Genomic DNA, 20260 nt, shown 5'->3' with positions numbered 1-20260 from the left:
CTACTCGGCACGTAGCAGCGAGCGTGTCATCGTCTTAATGTTTGCGAAAAGGATTCCTGCCGCGGAGAGAGAAAGGGGTGGAGAGGGGCGGGGCGGGAGTGAGCGGAATGACGCGGTTTGTTTGCTCGCTATGTACTTTGTGGAGCTGCTCGCAACACGCAAATGCATCGTTTTCTGCAGAAACGTCGTGAATCTAAATCACGCTCGCGTCGAGATTTTTAATGAAAAATCCCAATATCTTAAGTAAAAGAAAATAAGTAGAAACGTGAAGTAATCCGATAAGAATTAAATATGTGCTTTGTAAAAAATATTCCTTGATCTTCTAAAATTTATATAAAATGTATGTATATTAAAATTCAATTTATAACAATTATATTATTTTTGTCTATATTTCTGTTAAAGGTATAATAGATAAGTATGTAAGGTGTGCAATAATTATTACCGTAAAAACAAGTCGCGGAGAAACCAGAACTTTCTCAGTGCTAAGATAAAGAAAAAGATTATCCCTTCCGTTCATCCTTTCTCCCGGAAATCGTCGCTTGCGCGGGGTGTCATTGAGAAGAAAGTAGCTTTTCCGAGTAGTCCCCCTTGCGCGATGGGCAATTATATCAAACCACTATAACTCAAGACACTCAAAACGCACGGGCGTGCATTTTAAGCATAAGAAAAAGAAGAGAGGAGAGGGATGTCAGGTAAAGGTCGTAAAAGGGGGATACGGTGGAATAGCATAATTACAGTTTTAACGTTTCTTAAACCGCGTACTCGCGGCGTATTCTAAGCACATTAAATTCTCTTTGTTTCTTATCCTGCCTTCTTCTCAGAAACGCAGATTTTGTTACAGATTTTCGATGAGATTGCGTTAACCTTCCAAGAAATGTCAATTCAGAAAAGTTTCAAAAAGAAAATGACTTTCAGTTTTATTTACCGAATAATTTTCATAACAATTGTAATTAGTATGGTTATTTATTAGATAGTTATGTTTCTTTGTATAAGATATTAAAAAATCTCGATGAAACAAACTATGTAATACATAAAATGTACAACTTTTCCTTTGATTTGAAAATTAACTTTGTTTTAAAATCATTTTAATTTGAGATTTTTTAAATTATTCTATACTTAATATAAAATAATTATACTTAATTATTATATTAAGACAAGAAATTAAAAATGCGAAATGGAATGCCTTCTAATTGAAACGTTACATAACATCATCATCAAGTTATAGATATTTTTCTGAGATTTTGTGCGGATTTTATGAAATAGTTCATGCATTGTAATTATCGTCGTTAATCGAATCACACCTCCGTCCACTTTGGCATTCCTGCACAACACTTTCACCAGCATCACGAATGACATCACGCATGATCGTTAATAGCAAATGGCATTCACGGGAATTATGGTTACGGAATCTACTTAACCTTTTCGAATGTTGTAATCGATAAATTGCACGATGCAATCGCCCGTCGCTCTTGCCGATGCCGCGGATTATAAATCACGCGTGTAGCGATAACTAATCGAATCGTTTATCGCGGTAGTGGTCGAGCTCTGAAACAGGATGAATTCAAACGGGATACGAGTGCGAATTGACACGATACGCCAATAACGACGAGATTTTCCGAAAATTCGGAATACATCACTGTCAAGATAAACCGCTCAATCGCGGGGAGTGCAGCAGCAGCGCGTTCATTTCAATCGCGCAATGATTGAGAGCGCAAAATCGATCTTCGCATGCTCGTCGTTCAAAAACTTCCGAGGGGCCACTCTATTTCTCGGCAATCGCCATCGGAAATTCGCGAGATCGTCAAGCACTTGCGGCGTTCCAGTAAGCTTCCGCCTTGTAAGTTTTACGATACTTTAGAGGGGCACGCGATCGTACATTACGCCGCGTGCATCGACGATGTACCGCCGCGTACACTCATAATTTTTTACGTTGCCCCAGATGCTGTTAAATTAATCAACTTTTACACAGGCAGCTTCAGCGTGCGCAATTCAACGAGCTGCCAATATTTTACAATAATTTTGAAAGAGATGTGGAATATCACATGTCGATTTATTAAATTAAAATAAAATCTCAGGCGCGATTGCTATTTATTTAAAATCCTATCAACATCTAAAAAATTCTATAATATTCTCAAAATTATATTATATAATTTGCAAATGTCAAAAGATAAATAAGATGGATTATAATAAAATACAATCTTTTATAAGAATTTTACAAGAAATACGTTTTGGATTTTGTTTGTAGCAAAATTTCTACCGATATTTTTATACAGCACAAGATTTAAAGTTTCCAAAGTGTTATTATATATAATAAATAAATATAAAATTAAGATATAATTGAAATTTTGTCGCATGGGATTTGCTATCTTTACGTAACATTTGTATAAAAAAAATTAATTACACGAAACCAACTTTCGTAACAAATACGAGCGAGGCACGAAATAAAACGACGTTGTTGCCAGCAATTAACAATGGCGTCTGTGTGTTATTAGTTGAAAAAAAGAGGGAACTATTCATGTGTGTGCTTGTACCACGCGTGGGTTACGCCCGATAAACTATACGGAAGACACGTTATGGCGCTCGCACATGCACGTCGATTCGATCTGACGCCGCACCCTAGCACGAACTAATAATTAGACACCTTTATGCAATTCCACCCAGTTTTCTACTACTCAATTCCGAAGGATAGGGGTGCTCCCCTTTGTACGTGATCGCAGAACGAAGAAATGTCTCGAGCGTGCTGTATATCAACATTTATACCAATCATTTATTACCAGACAAATATTAAACATTATTGACAATTCTTCAATGCGACAATCAATTCCCGTAAAAAATGATAACAGCAAAAATTTCAAATAACAGCTTCCAAAAATTTGCCGTGTCTCTCGAGCATGAATAAAATCATTCACAAATATAAATATGTATCTTTTATATTAAACGTCCAGCCGAACGTGACACAAGTTTTTATGAATAACTGAAAAATTATATTAGTTATATCAAATAAACGACAATAAATTATAATATAATAAAGAAGAGCTTTTCGTCGACAGATCCAAACCAAGTTTCTGACAATTTTCACTTAAATTAATCTTGACTCCCAACTGCTAAATTACACATACATGACATTCATTGAATTCGCCGTAATTTATTCTACGTGATTTATTCGTTTACCATGTAGCATTTATGTTGAGGCTAATCAGGACTTGTAGTCTCATTAAGCCGACGTTGCGTTGAAGACTGACTTTTTATTCGCTACCGACAATTTGAATACCTGTAATTAATAACCGTTACATAATTCTACCCTGCATACATACGAGTAACCCGCGAAAACTATCCTTAGCCTTTCTGCGATCGAATTAAGAGGTTTCGATGCCCGGTGCGCGCAATGTTTCCGAGAACGTCTCATTATACGATGCAGGGGCTAATTTAGAAGGCGGGTTTTGCAACTCCGCTGCGTCATGGTCCATTCAAAGTTTCTAACTAATAACATGAGCGGCAATATCTTCTACATTTTCTCACACCGCACTCGCCGCTAATCATATGGGATCTACGCGCCATGCATGTATAAAAGCACCTTATTATCAAAGATACAACGGCCAATTGTTTCTTACAATTCTGTTGCATCCGTCCGATCAATCGTGTGAATCAGATTAATCAGATCAATCGCGCTATTTCCGACATTTCTGGATTCAATTAATGAGAACGCTCATTTTTTAATATACAATTCTTTCTTGCCTGTCATATACAAGTTTCAATTATCATCATATTAAAATTTCTCTAAATCTTTTGACTAGGTAAGATTTTCAATCATGCATTTACCGCACTTTGTCGGTATCGATTTCGAGATATAAATGGAGCTGCAATCAAATTTCCTCCGCTCGTTTTTTCGACCGAAATTTGCATTCCACCTGCGGATTGAAAATTCTCGACCGTCGATGTATCGAAACTCCCCTGCGCGCGAGATCGCTTAATATCCGATCCGAGGCGCGCCTTGCAATTTTGCGGGCGACTCGCGCCCGCACTCGCTTCTAATAACACGCGGCGATGTAATCGGCCGTTCCGCAATTTTATCGCGCTCTTTACCGGATTAAAAGTGCCCCGCGCCGTGCTATCGGTTGCGATAAGGAAGGTCCACCCTCTTTTCTGCTTCATTCTTCTCGCGCCCAACATCGACGGCTAATTTAGAGCCAGCCGTGCAATTTTGTCGCGCGCGAGCCACTCTCCTCTCTCTCTCACGAATTTATCTTTCGCTTTTCGGCAGATGCCAGAGGCAGATCATGAGTGCCCCACGAAAGTGTTTCATCATTTTATGACGTCTAATTTGAGCCGCCTTTCAATTTTTCAAAGTTCCCCGCAATTTTTGTGCGAATATTTTTGTAAATTCATAATTATGACGGATATATCCGATGGTGTATACGAACATCATGTAATTTTTAACATCAAAAGAGTAAATAATAAATCACTCTTTCGTGACAATCTTATTGCATTTACCATGAGATTTGAATTTCTTGCGAAAAATTGCGGCGTCTAGCTTTCGCTTATTCGCTTCTCTTCTTATTCATTCCTCTTTCGACATACACGCTGTGACGGCATACAAGCGTGTCGGACAATCTAGCTAATTCGAAATCGATATCCGGCAATATCGATCGCGGCCCCGCCGAACGTCGTACTAATAAAAGCCGCCGATGATGGAGTTCGGCAGGTAAATTGGCTCGAGCTATTGTCGACGAAAAGCAAGAAGGCACGACACGGGGCCGCGCGGGGGGAAAAACAGTTTTCCGGCGTGATTGACTCGTCGTAGCATGATTTCGGCGGATTTTCTCGCGGATGGAGAGGGGAAACGGTAAAGACGAGGAGCCGTAATGGCACCGACAATCGAATCGTTATCGAATCAAAAATTCATTTCGCGCGAAACTTGATAATTCCGATGGGTTCGTCCTATATCGTCAATTGAAATGTCAATTTCGCTACCGATTCTTCCCTGTTGTCGATTATTTATCTACGACTACAGAATCAAGTGCGGTCAACATTGCACGATAAAAATCCAGAAAAATAAACATAAATCATTGAATTGATTTGAGAACACTGCCGTTGGACAGTAAGTGCTATAAGAATGAACTCAACAGTTTCATGAAGACTGTAAAATACATCAAATCATCCGAAACTTGTGCCAAAAGTATTTAAATAATTTATGTGTGCAAAAACCGTGTACAAGTTAATAATAAAGATTTAAAAGTAATTTTTCGTTGCAACGAGGACACGCTCTCGTTGAAGATCCTATTCCGTAATAGAACTTAACGCTCGTTGAGCTGCGCGAAATTTGTGACGTCGCATCTCGCGCGGAGCTAAGATCCCGGGCACTGATAAATATAAGTCAGATTTGATGCAATTACCAAGTTTCGAGAGTGTTTCAAAGTGCAGTCTAGCCGAGAGAGACGCCGTGCTCCGGTGCATTGTGCAGGGGAATGAAGGATCGCGCGCGGCCTCTTTGTATTCCGGCGAGAAACCCCGCGTGGGGACCATAACTTTTCCCGGGGAGACTTTATATACCGTAACGTCGTCGACCCCGCGCGCGACGAAACCACCTGGACGGCGAACTTTCGTCGTCCGAGATTTCCGAGGTGCCGTACAACGAAAACAATGCTTGCGAAGCGACAGCGCGCACTTGCATGGCACCCGCGACGTAATGCGTCTCTCGAACTTTTGGCCGTACCTACCTACCGCGGACTTCGTCGCGCGTAGCATGTCACTTATATGGACGACGATGTGTGTGAATACGCGATATCAAATCTCAAGTCTAAGGACAAGTCTTAGAAACTTTATTCAAATCTACGATTCGCTGATTGTTAATAATACAATTTTAATATCCAAAAGTGTAAATAATATAGAAATATAAATATTTAGCAGTTTTTTGACTAATTTTATATCTAAAATTTATTTTAAAAAATGGAGTAACGTCCGTAACGTATTCAATTTTGCTTCCTAGATGAAAATATTCTTCCTCGCGAAATCAAATTTGTAAATCCCTATAGAAAAAAATCTAATATCTCAAGATATATCGGATCGAGCTAGCTGATTGATTGCCGAACGTCTCTTCCGGGCGCCCAGAGGTCCATAGTCTAGATTGGAAAAGCTCCGAGTCAGCCACGTGCAGCTGCTATCATCGTCGTCATTCCCCAGAATCTCTAATGGCGTCGCATGTTAAGTCGTTTAGCGGTGGTCCGGTCCCACCGAAAAAATCTATTATTTTTCACTTTCTCCGTCTTTCTCCGCGGGCGGATCGAGCGGGCGTTGTTACTCCGAGGGAGAAAAACGTCGGACGACGACGCGAGGGTAACTATCTTAAAGTGTCGTTAGGAAGTCATCCATTATGCGACAAAGGCGCTGCTCTCGCTCGGCCGACTGGAAGTCTCCTCGGACTCGAGAGAACACGCCTCTTGCTCATCTTCTTCTTCTCGGTCCATCTCATCGTCCGCTTCATCCCTCGCTCGACACAGCGAGACGAGACATTGCGAGGAAGCATCGCCTCGACAAGCGTTTTTTGCGTTGCGACGCCGACTAGCTTAAAGCCTTGTGTCCACGATGCTAGAACTGTGTACGAGTTTCGGTTTAAGCCAATGAAACTGCTACTTTTCTGTAAGAGCTGCAAGTTGATTGGCTTAAACCAAAACTCGGACGCAGTTCTAGCATCGTGGACACAAGGCTTAAGAACGGCGATCCGTGAGTATTTTGTTTGGGAGACTGTGTGTCACGGCGTGACTAATATTTACTTCAGTCATGTGTGTTGGCAGTTCTTTTTTTGTTGACAATACGCGTTTTTTATTAATCCTTGGTTTGTGACTATAACGCTAATGAAAATGAAAAAAGTTAACGGACTGTTTTGTGTGCATTTTGTTGATTATGCAAGACATATCTTTTAAACAAGATCTGTTTTTCTATCATTTTCAGATGTAAACAGAAATTAATGCATTTCTGGAGATTGGATATGTACGGTAAACAGCAAATATATGTACGTATTTGCATCCAATATTCCCGCCGCAAGGTTTGTAATCTCTTTCTGTGAGCGTCTCTTTAAAAAAAAAGAAAGAAAAGAAAATACGAGAGAGAGAGAGAGAGAGAGAGAAACAAGAACGGGAGAATTAGAGTGCGCTCAGAAAATACGCGAGTGCCGCCTATTTCGGCATCGACCGCGACTTAAACGATTATACGAATGCGGCCGGGGGCCGTTCTGTGATTTGCATAGGGCGATTAGAGCTCCGTGGTCTGGCATTAGACGCATACCTCGAGCATTTAGACGCGCCAGCCCGATAACACGCGATTCGATGTTTCTTCGACCGCTCCCGCCCCGTTCTCCGCCCGTTACGATCCTCGCTAAACTTCGCGTTCCGCGAACGAACCTTCACCGGCAGAATTCACGTAAGCCACGTCGGAGCTCATTAATTTTCAGTCATCCAGAAAAAAAGTAATTGATTCCATTTACACTCGTTGCTGTGTTACGTGCAAAAACCGTACAGCATACCGGAAACATTTCCAGAAATATGATTAATTCGGATTTTTCTTTGATAATAATATTGTTAATTTTATCTGTAACACCTTAACTTTTAATGACAAATATTTTTGCGATTAGAGTCTTGTTAAAACTTTTCTTTATTCTGTTACAAAATAAGGTTAGCATTTTAAATTAAAAAATTTGATTTTTACTTTTTGGAAAAACGAAGATAAACAAGATTATTCTCATGATTGATAGTTCAAATATTTGATATTTGTATTTACATATTGTAATATAAAATACTATCGCAAATGAGTTTTAAAATATCAAAGCTTTTTTGCGAATTTTTGATAGAAATTTCTGACAGAAATTTTATTCTCATATCCCGAGCAAAAATGTCTAAGCTTATTTTTCCACTGACCCGATAATTTTTGGATGCGCAATCACTTGAAGTTTCACTGCAAACGTGTTTTTTTTTTCGAAAAAATTAACAACAATTTGCACAACAGCCAAAGCACAGAAAGATCCGTTCCATTCTTCACGCGATAAATTTTGTCTCTTTTTTTCGTTATCATTATCTGCTTTTATTGCTAGCTTTTTTCGCGTTGCAAATCACCGCGCACATATTTTTCATCGATTCCCGATATCGCAGGCGTATATCGCGGAATCAGGATCAAATCTCGCGCGTTATTCCCGGCGGACAATGCCTCTCGCAGGACATTCGGGATGAATCAGGATCAAATCTCGAATACGATGTGCACACGTACGCATACCCCGCGTATATGTACATACGTATACATGCATGTGTAGCCCGCCGGGCGTATCTCCTTGACGTACAGTGCGATGCGCTTGCGCTATCGGTATCTAAACGTCCTAGTGCCCCGTATTCTCGAAGGATTAAGGAAATTTAAAGCTTTGACATCTGCGTACCTCGAGAGATACGTCGCCGATTGGAATGAAATGAACGTGCCATGTATTTTAACGCGATGACGTTTCATTCTTTTTGTTTTGCATGTGCTAGAATTTTATTCATACGGTACATGTGCTGTTAAACGTGAAAAATAAACAGAGTGATGGACTTTTTTTTTCTTTATAAAAGCTTTGGAAATGCGTGACATTTCGCAGAAACGCTATTACACGATTCCAATTTCGAATTGTTAGATATTTTTCGATATCTTTTGAATTGTTAGACACTTTTGAATTTCAATTTAAATTGTTAGATATATATTCGAAAATTTTATTATTACATTTGAACTGTGGCTATTACGAAGCACTTCAAAATTCAGAAAAGTTGATTTTCGACTATTATTACCGTACACTTCAAATATCGTAGGTACGAAATTCGGCAATCAATTAACACGAGCGATGACGTCAGTTTAATATTTTCGCAACGACAGCCGCGAAAGCGGTCGTTCTCCGCTGGAAAATTTCGGAGCGCGTTTAAAGAGGTAGTGCTTTCAGAAAAGGGGTGAACGCCGAAGGAGGAAATTCCTTGGGGAATTTCTTGGACGAGAACGTCCTCGTCCTGAGGAGCGGGATGAATCGGCGAAAACGTGCGTCGATCGGGATCCGAGGGACTTTACGGTCCATCGCTCGTCTTACAAAGCGCCCAGCACTCCTGGCTTCTTTCAGCGGGCTAACGAGCCGAAGGGCTCCGGTGCAAGGGAAAAAGAAAAAGGAACAATTACGCTCTCGCAGGGAAATGGCGCGCGCTTAAAGTGCGGCGAGCGCGCACAATGGCATCGTGAGAATGATTCTATTTCCGTGTGCATGATAATTGCGCCGTTACAGTTGCAGTCACCCGTTAATTGCGTACTTTCCGAAGGACTGCATTATTCATAATTCGCTCGCGACCACTTGGTTACGCGGACACTTGGCTCACAGCAACGTTTCTCAATTTAATATAGTCACTGAATTTCTTTGGTATTCAATAGAAAATTGTGGAACGCTTATAATGGTATGTAAACTTCGAAAAGTAGTATTAAAGTTAGAAAATTAGCAATGATAATCAGTAGATAAAGATTACGCGATCGTTATATATTAACGATTATAAGAAATAATTAATTTGGACAAGAATTAAAATCTAAAAAAAATGGAGGTACAACTTGAAAAATTTATGCATCGAATTTCCATAATCTTTAAAACATGCACGATAAGAAAGTTTTAAGACTCAAGTCTTGAGAGATGTATTTGAAAATTTTAGTATTCAGGAGCTTAAATCTTTAAAGTTGCAAATATGCTCAAATTGAAATATTTATGTCCTGAACGGCTAGAGTAAAGTTCACGAAAGTAAAGATATATAGACATAAGATAAAAATATCAGAATATCAAAAAAATTTTTAGTTTTTCTAGAAATCGCATAAAAAATCATTAGTTGAAAATTTAAATATCCAAAGTATTAATTCTATTTAAAAAGTCAAGAATACGAATTTGCTAAATTAAATACAACAGTTCCAAAATTTCATTACAAATATCCAAACACTATCCAAGTATGTAAAATTATGCAATGTTTTTAATTTAATAAAAAAATTCAATAGAACAGTCTTGATTCTCTACACATCGCTGTTCCAAAATTTGCGTACGATAAGGTGCAGCTATTTTTAATGCGAAGTACTTTCAAGCTTCTGCCCATTATTCTCATCAAATTTATTTTTTTCAAACGTTTTTTCTTCGTCAGACAGTCGTAGTTTTTTTATTCATAATGAAATTTTTATAGCGAGTTCAAAACGAGGTCGATCCTGCCGCGATCTCGATGTTTCCCATTCCGATTTGTTCGTGCCATCCATTGAATGATGGTGGAATTTCTTTCTCGTCGCTCGGCTTTCAAGAAGCTTTTAGAATTTCTCCGGAATGATCGCTTGAAAGCCCGCGAAAGTATCTTATGATGGAACGTTCGTTTCGCGTTTATTCCGCGCCGGTAATTACGAATAATCGTGTTTCGAAGTAATTCGACGTTTAAAAACACGAGTTAAAAAAAAAACCTGGAAGAATGAAAAATCGAAGATTTATGTGTTTTGAAGTTATCGAATATTTTCGAAACTATTCCACGTCAACATTTTAAAATATTCCTCACATACTCTGCATTATTTTTGTAATATATATATATATATATATATGTCTCGCTCTTTTCCAAATAATATATATAACGAAATAATTAGATACCATGTATAGTGGAACTACATTCTTAGATTTTGAAGAAATAACTGTTCAAATCACGAGAACAAATTAAAGTCCTTTAATTAAAGCTTGGACTATAATTGGATTATTTTATGAAATGTGAAACTTTATGATGTCTTAAAACGATATTCAAAGAAGTATAGTATATTTTAATCACCTACAAATCGAACTATGATAGATATATATGTCATAGTCCGATTTTAGAATCACAAACTAAGTGATGCAATTTGTATGTAGTACATTCGATAGATAACTAAATTTGTGGGTGATTAAAATATACTACATTTGAATATCGTTTTATGACATCATAAAGTTTCACATTTCATAAAATAATCCAACTATAATCCAAGCTTTAATTAAAGGACTTTAATTTGTTCTCGTGATTTATAAATATATACTATAGATGACTTCAAGCGCCATGTTCGGCGAGTGTTCGATTAGTAAATGGATATACGGTGAGCACACCGGGGATTTACGCCCCCGAATAATTTTCGCGAGCGAGTTTTCTCGGTTCTAATCCGACGAGCGTGGCGAATTAGGCCGAGAATTCCACTTGTAGGTACTGAATTTCTGCTGTGCGCTCGAGCGTCACTAAAAAAAAGCCGGAAACTTTTACGCTCCGGGTCAACGGGTCTGCGTGTCCAGTCGATGCGTGTGTTCACCGAAGCGGCGGTACTTTGTGCCGATGACAACTTTGTATGGCTCTGATCATCGGATTTCGCGCTTGAAATCCGCCGAAACGAAAAATTCATGCGTGCCAAACGAATAATTAAAACAGCTCTGAGCACGAAGAGTGATTATATACATTTTTGGATATTTTTCCTTTATCATAGAAGGCTTTTTAGATATTTAGGAACTCCTAAAAATCGAAGAAATTTGACATGCTTCGCTAATTTCCGGAAAAGTTTCAAAATTTCTTTCCGCAATATTTAAAAATAAAATTAATCATCTTTTAATCGATATATTTTCTAATTATATGCAAATCATAATAAAAAACTATACTTAAAAATGAAATGGTTATAAAACATAATAAATTTATCTTTTTCTTTTATTCTATATGCGTTTCGTAATCATATGGAAAATAATACTAAAAAATTTACCTATTTTTTAATAACTTTTTTAATATTAAAAGGAGTCAAATCAATAATTCACGCGTTTTAATTTTTTTCAAGCAAGCAAGCAAGGTGCCAATTCGTTTCGCTATAAATTCTAAATTTTAGCTAGGTCCCTTTATCACTATTTACAGGTCGCTTGCTTCATAACATATGGAGCCACAAAAATCGCCAAACGCGATATTTTCGTTTCATAACTTCTGGAGCAACGAAAATCGTCAAACGCGATATGTTTTAGCTTTACATCAGACACGTTGCTTCACGCTTCTCTATTCCTCAATTAGTGCTATTATTACGCCCGAATAGCCCGATAGACAGCGCAGTTCCGACAAATTCTCCGATTATAAGCCACATCCCGCCGTAAATAGTCGATGGCCCTTTATGGAGCGTCACGCATATTATTTATTCACGTCACGGGATCGAAGAATGCCCGGATCTCATACCCAATGGCGAGACTGAAAGAGACGACGAAGAAAGGGGATGAAGGATAAGACGGCAGCCGGCGGGGGTAGAGCGGAGGGGAGGGAGGAGATAGAGAGGGGAGAGGCGAAAGAGAGCGACAGCGAGGATGCGAGGAGTAATAAGTCGAGATAACGAGCTTTTCGATTCTCTCCCCGGGTCGAAACGGAAAATTAATTAAGTGACTCCCAGGGTTCGCCAGGCATTCTTAACCTTGGAAGACACAATGAACGAGGAATCGTGCTCGTGCGAGAGCGAGAGGGGCCCCGGGACCCGGGAGAGATCTTTTGAAGCGGAGAACGGGATAGGAAAAGAGAGAAAGAGAGCCTCGTCGGCTATCAGGGTCATTAGTTACGGATGTCTCGTCGAAACCGGCCACTCTCGTCTCGATAAACAGGAGACCCATTTCGAGACATTCGAGGAGAGGACAACAGGGGGAGGGGGCCAACAGGAGGGGCCCCTCGCGAGAGATAGGAAAAAGAGGCACGCGGAGGAGGCTTACAAATAATAATTATGGCCCTCGGTAATATAACGGGCCGCGCGTCCGTTATCGAAGGACTCTCTCGGTGAGTGCACTACGTTGTTCGTGAGATATGCAGCCCCGGCCCGCTCGTTTCCATCTCGTCATCGCGATCGTCGTTCATTTTTGGGCCTCCCCTTTCACCCGCGGCTCCGGACTCTACCTCTTCCCGATAGCATTCCCGATAGCACGCGAGCGACGTTTGTGAGGTGTACCTGTCGTTTGTGTTGAATCGACCGGGCGCCATAAATTCGAATAAATTCTTCATTTGCTTTTTTTATTATTTACTCAATATCGGTATGTGGGCAAAATAACGGACAGAGCTTATTATCCCGAGTAATATACTACTCTCGAAACAGTTAAACGATTATTTCTCCAAAATAAATGTTAACGTTTCAAGACTTGCAGATTTAAAAATTTATTCTAATAATCGAATTTGGTACTCATTGTCAATAAATACATTAATGAAAATACAAATCTTTGGTTCAGTGCCTCTGTAATTTTCTTTTCTTAATAAAAAAAATTCACAGAAAAATTAGAAAAAAATTAAAAAACGTATTCACAAGTTGCATAAATATTTCTCGCTCGAATGTTCGAGGAAAGTAAGATACTTGAAGAGAAACCAGGTGTATCAGAGTCGCACCGATCGGATTCGAGGCGAAATCCGGGATCGGAATCGACGTCTAGTATTTCGACGCCTCTGCGAGCATCGCGGCGGTCGCTTTGTCATGCTCGTCTTACTTACGCGAACACGCGTGAAAGGGTCCGGCAATCTGACTGTCCTCGGGTAGAAGATACGAGGAGATTTTCAGCAGCTTAAGGGGAATTGCGGGGGACGGGAGCTTGAGCCGCGGTGGAGAGACCTGTGCGGTACCTACGAAAAGAGAGAACGCCCTGGAACTGGAAGTTCCGAGGGTTCGGTATGGTGCACCGAAGTAGATTGCACGCTTAATCGGATAACTTAGATTCGAAAGCCGGACTTTGACTCCTTTATATAGTAGCACGGACGTACGCGCACACGCGCCAGCGGTGCTCAACTGTTACTGATAAAAAAAACTGCCAATTAAGACTGTACATATAATTCTCAACAGTTGCAATTAAATATAAACTACTGTAGTAGCATAAGATTTGAGAGACTCTAAGAATAAAAGAAATATTAAAAAGTTTGTAAGTATTTATATCACTTCAATGTACTTATATAATAAATATTTTTTATATAAATACTTGCAAATTTTCTAATTTTTCTTTCATTCTCAAACTATCGATAATCTTGTAGTGCTATGACCTAATTATATCGCGCAAAGTATACATTGTTGTATTCATTTATAACACTGATCTTTAAATTTAACAAAACCTTGATACTATTATATTTCGAGATATTAAAAAATGGATACCGACCCATAACGCCGAATACGGCTAACGAGATTTGGCGAGAAACTCGCGAATGACGAGTGCAGTGGCTTTGCAGCAAGGCTTACTCGACTTTCAGTGCGTGCGTGCCGTCCATATACGTCTATGGTCTTCTCTCCGCCTTCTTCTGGCCCGCTGCCGATCTGTCCGTCACGGTACACGCGTGCACGCATGTGCGTGATGCGCCTCGGCCCGCTGTGCGTGCGAAAGCATGAAAATCGCGGCGGCGACCTGTAATCTGCCGTAGCGACCGGCTCCGGAGTCGCATAAATACCGGAATTATCCAGATTGAAGTAAAATATTTTTACACCGCAAAAACCGATCGTCGAGAGAGATAAGTTCGCATTTTCCGAGCGTGAGCGCGCGAGTGGGTGCATGGCTTCCTGATCTCGGTAGAACCGTTTTATTTGCGAATTCAGGTAAAAGATCCGACGATTTTCTTCGATTCCTCCGACTACCATTCGCTTCCTCTGTTCCGGAGGCCTTTACTTCACCGATCTTCCGCTCTCGGCTTCCTCTGGCAGTACTTCCGATAAAAACCGCGCTCGAAATTACATCCGCTCGAGGGTGAATCCAGACGAGGTACGGAAAAGAGTGGAAATCACGTCGAAACGCGCCGTGACGCTGCACGAAGTCGAGAAGCTGACTATTCGTCTATTCACTTCCGTCCAGTCATCACTGCATAATTTTGGCTAAGAATATTCCAGATTAATTTCCTATATCTCTTTCCGCTTTCTTCTCTTTTTCTCAATGCTTCAAAACAATCAAATGATAGTAAAGATAACTTAAGTAAATCTAATAATTAATTAATGTTAATAACTTCTATATTGCATTAATTTCTTTCTTTAAGGTTGTTAATTATATAATATGTAATGATAACTTTATCTTCATTAAACGATATTTTGCTTAATTACTATCAAATTTCAGTATTTGGTCAACTCCAGCATTTACAGTTGTTGACTATATCTTTCAAAATCAAGTATAATTGGTGGTAAAACTTTTATTGAATTTGACATATTTAATCAGAAAAAAAGATTCACGTTTTTAAGCGGGACTTAAGAATAATGCGGCTGTTACGCCCCATATAAATTATGAATCTTCAAATTAAAAGCTGGCATAAACCCCCAACATCTGCAGCTCCTGCCGCCGCCCTAAATCACCCGGAACGCATTAAACACGTCACGGCCGTGTCGCAAGCTCTCCGTTACCCTTCAGCCGGGAGGGAGGGTTAAGGGCGACAATTCCTTTCGCGCGACTCTTTTTTCACCCTTGTTGGTTGCTGCTCGTACTGGAGAAAATCGTAACGTTCGCTGATAACGTCGTAAAAGTATTGAAACAACGTATTCTACGTATTATAAGAGAACAGCAACAAACGATTTTATCCACTTCTCCAAATTCATGTTAATGCATTTTAGATCGATGATTCATTGTACAAGGCAGAGCACAGAGCTTAATATTAATATGCATTATAGTAATAAAAAGTAATTCTTTTTCTTTTTGTCTTTGTAACTATTGATACATTCTTAAATTATTTATTTTTAATTGGAAAAAATATTTTCTGTACTTTTTATTCTTAAATTTGAATTAATGCTTAACGAGATTCTTCTTTCATATTTCGAGATGCTCCACAAATATTAAAATATGAAGAGATCAGGTTCTCTGAAAATTAAATTCTCCGTTGGTAATGTATTTAAAATACATTTATCTGGCTTTAAAACTACGCTTTGCTCAAATTTGCCTGGTCCATTTAGTTCACGCGCGTAAACACAAACCTGTACGAGGATAAAATTTGTCCGACATCGAGCGTGTGACGTCGCGTCGGGGGTACGCGGGTAATCCCGAGGGTTCGAGCCAGTAGTGGTATTTCGTCGGGAGTTGGCCGTCCGCTCTCTTCGGGGTGCGCGTTCTCACCGGGAATGGATGTAACGGCAAGTGTAAGGGGGTGGCGGCGGGATAATATTTTAAAACGAGCGCGAGTCTGTTGCGGGCAGAGCTCTCTCGCCGGTGTGGCTCTCTCGCGCAATGCTGAAGAGAACAGGACGAGGAGAGCGCAAAGCGTCGGGCATCAGGAGGGGGTTGCGAGGAAGGGAGGGAGGGAGAGGGTTGTACGTAAAGGAAGGGCGTGCCCGCTGTTATCTGGCTTGTTCCCCGGATGAAATATCGGCTAGCAGTTTCAGGCCTTCTTTTCCACTCCTACCTCGATCTTCTCTTCCGAGTCTTCCTTCCTCTCGTACGCCTTCTTCCTCTTCTGCTTCTGCCTCCCTGCACTCTTTCTCTCTCCCCCGCCTACCGGATTTCTCCGCGGCGCTCTCCTGTAAAGCGAAAACTTTTTCCGCGCGCGCTATTGTCAGACTTTTGATTGCGTTGGGATTTCCGCTCCCCTCCCCATTTTCTTTTCTTCTTATTTAAATTCGTCTTTTTTTCTCTGCGGTTTTTCTTTTTCCACACCTTCTTGTATTTTTCATATATCTCTTCTAACTCGGTGGATTCTCTTCCACTTTCTCTTTTATTCTGCAATTTTTATCTTACCGGTAACCACTTCTTTTCGCGTGTCTTTTTTTTATTTTTTTATTTCTAGCATTTGAACCTAACCTTAATAGCTTCATGCATGTTTCTCTCGTAATGCTGTGTATCGTATCTTACTCATCTTTATCTTTCTGTTTGAATTTGCTCATTCACACTCTTTATAATTTTATCATCAACATTTTGTCGCCGATCTTTATACCTTTTTATTTTCAAAATCGATTTTTACCTTTAAAATTCTTATCTTGTATTAATATTATATTTTTCTTAATATTTATTTCTTCATCTTTATCTCTTTTGTCTGTGTATATCTATTTGCGTCTCGCAAATGTCTTTTCATCTCTCGTAAACCTAATCGAGGACATCCTAATCTCCATCATTCTCGTAGAGCAACGTCTATGTCGATTCTCATCGTATCATTATCATACATCGCCAGGGGGCCCATCGATCACCCCATCCATGGGTACCGGGAGCAACTTCCCCAAACGATCTCTCCAGAAAGACGAGAGAAAGAATAAATAGGACCGAGGGATTATCCCATCAAAGGATAACGTATGCCGCGCGCCCGTCTTCTTTTACGAGAGCGCCGAATATTAGAAGCACGCAGCGGCACTTTTTTAATCCTTTTCAAGCGGCGCGGAAAAACCGGAGCGAGGAGATGGGGAGATGGGGAGATGGGAGAAATCTACGGAAGGAAAAAATTTAACAGCTTGGTCGCGTAAAAGCGTTCTCGGGATAGACTATTAGATATATGAAGATGGTAAGATAATCAATACGCACTTCTCTTAATGAGTATATAAGTCTATCTTGCAATCGTCGTAGTTCGTAATCTTGTCATCATCGTCGCATTTTCCCACTTCCATTGGTTTGTATATTATGTATTAGATCGTATGCTAGAATTATTAACCCGTTTTCTACAATGTAGACTGAGATATATGAGACTGATTGTGAATATTAATGTGAACTGTCGTTCATAATGCAAAATGCAATAAAGTAAAAGCGTATAGTAAAAGAGAGATTGGCAATCACTTCTTGAAAAAAATAGCTTAGGGCATAAATAATATAAAATATGTTTAAATTATTCAACTTTTTTTAAGCGCAAATGACTTCTTTGATGAAGTCAGAATCACTTTTTCTTTACAGAAAATATCAACATTTTATCAGCTAAGTTTTAAATTAAAAAACTCTAGAAAAAACAAAATATTTTCAAATTAAATATCTCACTATTGATTCGGCTAATACTTAATGTACCAACCACAAGTTTTCAATTATTCAAGTTTTTAAATTATTTACAATTCAAGAATTAAACATCTCTCGATACTTTCAAAAGATATTATCGCCAAAAAGAATTTATCTCTAAAGTACTATCTGTTTGAAATTATTTTACAATATTCTGTACGTATCGATTATATTTTAGTATTTGCTTTTTGTGTTGCATATGACAATTCTAATTCGTTTCACAATGGAGTAAATTTTGCAAAAATAATCACAGTGACTGTAATCGAAAGTGTCAATCGTTTGGCGCGCAATTATGATGGAAAGGCATTGTCGCGCTTTTCGCGAGCCATACATGTTTCTCTCGCATACTCGACGCACCGATGTTCAATATTTGTCGCCGATGGCCATGCAATGGCTCAAATGGATCAAATAAAACGAATTCATTCCTACTGAAGACGTCGTGATGCCTTCGGCATGACGCGGCGGAATCATCAGTGCAGAGATGTAACGTGATCGATCTATCATGATAAATCGAGATCTTACTTTTTGTGTTTTCCAGCATGAGACTCTTTAATGTTACGCAAAATCGCAATTTGATTATTAAACCATATCAATCAATTTAAACATTATTAGTAAGTAAACCTTATCTCTCAAGACGTATCTTAAAATGTTAAAGATTTTAATCATGTAATGATTACAAATAAAAATTTTAAATAACATTTTTCCTAATGCAAAACCAAATTTAAATTATTTCTATACACTTTAAGTAATTCCAACTCTGTAATTCTAAGAAATACATAATCACATCGGTACATCGTGTAGCGGATGGAAACATTTTTAGGAAGATGTGACATGATGCATCCTCCATCTCTCGAATCCGAGTCATCATGATGTTATCATCGGCTATAATCCTGATCGCGCGATGCACCGGAGAGACACGCAGTCACAAATATTCATGTGGCATAGCGGAGGCTCGGCGGAGCTACAATCTGCCGGATTAAATTGTAATCGTCGGCTAATCTGTCTCGTATATATAGGATCGCGATCTACTCCAAGCAGGGAATCAATCGAACCTGCCGGCCTCTTATCAGACTCCTCGAGTCTGGATCCCAACGATGAGAAAAGTGACGGAAAGATTTTGTCTCATTGTCAAATTTATCTCCTGCGTACATATCATGTGCTTTTTCATGTTATATTGTTGCAATCCCGATTTTTCTGCTATAAATTAATACATCGCGTACACTTTCTATATAAAAATTTATTAAACTATTATACTGTAAATTATGCACGTGGATCAAAACAGATAATGTGCGTATAATTGCGTTAAGATTTTAATGAGAATCACGAGTAATTTAACTTTACTATAAAAATTATTACATCATCGTTATTAATTGTACTTATTTAATCTATGTGTAATTTCTTAAATCATTTGACGTGCGATTTTGTCTTTTTATCTTTAATTTGTGAGAGACTTTAAAAAAATATCGACGATACGTAACTCTGCCAATGACAATCGCGGAGGAGAGACGTCTTTTACGACATCGTATTCGCTGCTCGAGGTCGTTGAAATTTCGCGTTAAATATCTTCGTTGGTTTATATTTAAACGAGATATTAAGTGCACCGTTTCCAGTGAACCATCCAGTATATCCCTATTAAATATAATATCAAACGAAATTAAGCAGCACTCTCCTGCCGCGAGGTTACCGACCGACTTCCTCGACTTAAGTCTACCGGCACCCTATACGTACGCGATGCAGCCAGGGTTCCGCACGATAAATCCTCGCCGAGTAAGGAAGCCAAATAACTTAAACGCGATTTCGCGCGCGAGTGTAGAAGCGTTTGGAATGAACGAGCCAGGACGAGAAAGAAGAGGAGGTGCGGGAGGAGGGGGGGGAGCAAAAAGGGGGAGGAGAAGAAGGAAGAGAAGGTGAAGGAGGTGGAGACTCCGAAAAGTAATGTGAGAAATACGGCGAGGGCCGCGGCGCGGGTCAAGAGGTACAGTCGAAAAGATGCAGGCGAGAGGAGCGGGAAGGCGGCGAGAAACGGGAAGATATTTGGAACGCTCAATTCGAGGGTACAGGAAGCGAGATATCGGCGTCCGACGAAATAACCGAAGAATCTTATGCTCATTTCGCGAGAGCCGCCCGAAGCCGCCAACAATTCCTTATCGGACTCGAGATCGCATTGTTGTCACCACCACCACCACCACCACCATCCCTCTACCTCTCCCCCTCCCACCACTTGTTCCGTCGTCTACCCTCCGCGCTCTCGAGTGCAGCATCTCTGACACTCGCACGACACTAAATCCAGCACAATGGCGCGGGTGTAACGCTATATAGCGTGTTCCGCGG

The 20260-nt window shown here is 39.7% G+C and overlaps 1 protein-coding gene across 9 annotated transcripts in view; it reads left to right on the top strand.

The window, feature by feature from the left end:
- The window catches only part of LOC139771477 (latrophilin Cirl), a 447191-nt gene that overhangs the window by 357505 nt on the left and 69426 nt on the right, over positions 1-20260 (top strand). The gene's annotated exons all lie outside the window — the stretch shown is intronic.

The sequence above is a fragment of the Temnothorax nylanderi genome, unplaced genomic scaffold, assembly GCF_030848795.1.
Source record: "Temnothorax nylanderi isolate EJ_2023f unplaced genomic scaffold, tnyl_v1.0 TNYL_tig0040_pilon, whole genome shotgun sequence".
Classification (NCBI taxonomy): Eukaryota; Metazoa; Arthropoda; class Insecta; order Hymenoptera; family Formicidae; genus Temnothorax; species Temnothorax nylanderi.
The sequence above is the reverse complement of the archived record's forward strand: the minus strand, read 5'-3'. Positions and strand labels throughout refer to the sequence as shown.